Source organism: Apis dorsata, unplaced genomic scaffold (genome assembly GCF_000469605.1).
Source record: "Apis dorsata unplaced genomic scaffold, Apis dorsata 1.3 scaffold_68, whole genome shotgun sequence".
NCBI lineage: Eukaryota > Metazoa > Arthropoda > Insecta > Hymenoptera > Apidae > Apis > Apis dorsata.
In genome coordinates, this window is record NW_006263366.1 from 987,129 (window position 1) to 989,309 (window position 2,181).

The 2,181-nt window shown below is 43.8% G+C and overlaps 1 protein-coding gene across 2 annotated transcripts in view; it reads right to left on the reverse strand.

Annotated features, from left to right (window-relative positions):
• Nucleotides 1-1,765, reverse strand: part of LOC102675213 (neuroligin-1) — a 254,115-nt gene extending 252,350 nt beyond the window's left edge. Inside the window, exon 1 of one of the 2 annotated variants that reach the window (XM_031515378.1) lies at nt 1-1,765. The gene's annotated coding sequence lies outside the window, so the exon portion shown is untranslated. The other variant, XM_006610067.2, reaches the window with a different exon arrangement.
• Between the last annotated feature and the right edge of the window lie 416 nt (nt 1,766-2,181).

Consider the following 2,181-nt stretch of genomic DNA (forward strand, 5'->3'; position numbering starts at 1 on the left):
CACCTCGACGCCCTCGAGGTGCCGATCGAGGGTCACGATAACGCCTGATAGATCCCCGTACTTTGTCCTGACGATCCTTGAGCTTAGCTCGGCGCTGGCGGTCGCCAGAATTAGGCCGAGCAGCGCCAGGATCGACGACGTCATCTTCGTTCGCGCCCTTGAAACCCCGTCTCCACGCCTGCTTCCTTTCGCGATCACTCGAATCCGATCAAAGATTTCATTTCCCCCTTTGAACACTTCTACCCGCCCCCAGAGGCTGGAACGCGCGCGATCGTGCCCACCTCGTCGCCACGAGGACCTGGTGCGCGTCCAGGATGCATCAGTAGACGATCGGCCTCGAAACGAGCTTCACAATATTCCAAAATGACTGCCCGAAGGGTCCGTTTCAACGCGATGACGCTCGAATTCTCGTACGAATACATTTACGTCATCTTTATAATTCTAGAGATACCGTTGGATGTTATTATCGGCGAGAGTTGAACGAGTTTGCTATGTAAACCAAGTTCCTTTTTACGTTCAAAACAATGTTTATCCACCTTTCTTGGAAAACTCACTGATTACCTTCCTGCGAGTAGTCAACATGCGGACGTAGACATTTCCCAAGCGACCGTTATGAAACATAAATATTGCGCAGTATGCTTCTCTGTTTGTTATTTTTCGTACGATGTTTTCGATGAACATATTATATTCCGATTTTTTCGATGTAAAAATATGATTGGATCAAGTTTGAAGAGGTGAAATTGATCGTTTTGAAAAAGCCCAAGGAATGGTTGGAATCATTTTGAAAATATCGTCGAAGTTACAAAAAAACGATCTCGTTTCTGATAGCATGTTTAATATGGCGGTACAAATAAAAAGCGCCCGCCCTAATGATGCCCAAGAGAAAGCCATGGCTCCGATGTTTACCGGTTCGCTTCATCCTTACGACCCGGCTCGTCGGAGCGGATAGAGAAAAGAAGGCACCGGATGCCGTCGAATTACGTCCACCGTTTTACCACTGTTTTTTATTTTCTTTTTCTTTTTTACTCTTTGGACGAACCAAAGCTTTTCAAATTTTCTTCTTCCGTTATTACGCGGACATTTCTTTATTGCTTCTCGTATATACAACGTTTCCAGAAAATTGCGTAGATACGTTTCGAGAGAATTTCGAATAAAATGAAACGTTATTATTCCAGAGAATCAGTATCTAATACGAACGTATCGATAATCCGAGGAATTTCGACGAGCCACCATCTAAAGACAGGAACTCCGATCGATCATTCGAGACCGACAAAAAATCCACATCGAATCACTGTTACACTGCGTGTCGCTCGATTATATCCTACTCAACGAACTAACAACGATAGGTGACTTCATACACTGTTCAGCTTATGCTCACGTTAATGAATCAGTTCAAAGTAAAATCACGAAGGCTATAGAAAAAAATGCCTTTCCTTCTTTCCAATGACTAATTACAGGAGAATTATATCGCACAGATACACGTAACCCTCTTAATCTGGGCAGAATTGGCCTCGGAACGACACACGCGACAACACTGGACCGAGAACACTTTTTTCATGCACTTCACACTTTCCCGACTGATGCAGCGATTCCTTTATCACGTGGTGGCCGCGTAATGCGATCCAATCCACAGATAGATCGTGAGGATCACGCATTAGAAGGAAAAGGATACGAGATGCGAACGCGGACCGTGCTGGACCAGAGGAACCGATCTTTCCGTTACTTGAATCTCGGACAGACTGGCGTCAGGCGACGCTGCTCGTATGGAGGTGCGCATGCTCCGCGCATACGCTGCCCACACTGCTCGGAATATGGGCGGAAATCAGCGAATGCGTCGATATAGAAGGGAATACCAGTATCAACTTGAGTATTTCGGTTCGTGTCTCGATTTTAGTACGTATGCCTAGACTATAGACTGACTTAACCTATTGCATCTATCTGAAACGTTACGCGCGAAAAGCGTTACACAATTAGGACAATTAGCTGAGTGGTTTCTGTTCCGTTATTGTGGTCTGTTACTGTGATCAAAGTGATAATACAGTGTATCATGGAAGGAATATAATTCTAATGTTCAAGAAATATGCAAGAAACTTCAATAAAAGGTTGGTAAAAATAATTATATGTTTTTATTTTGATTCTCGTTGTTATAAATTATAACCTTTATCTTATGGTTCATTAAGT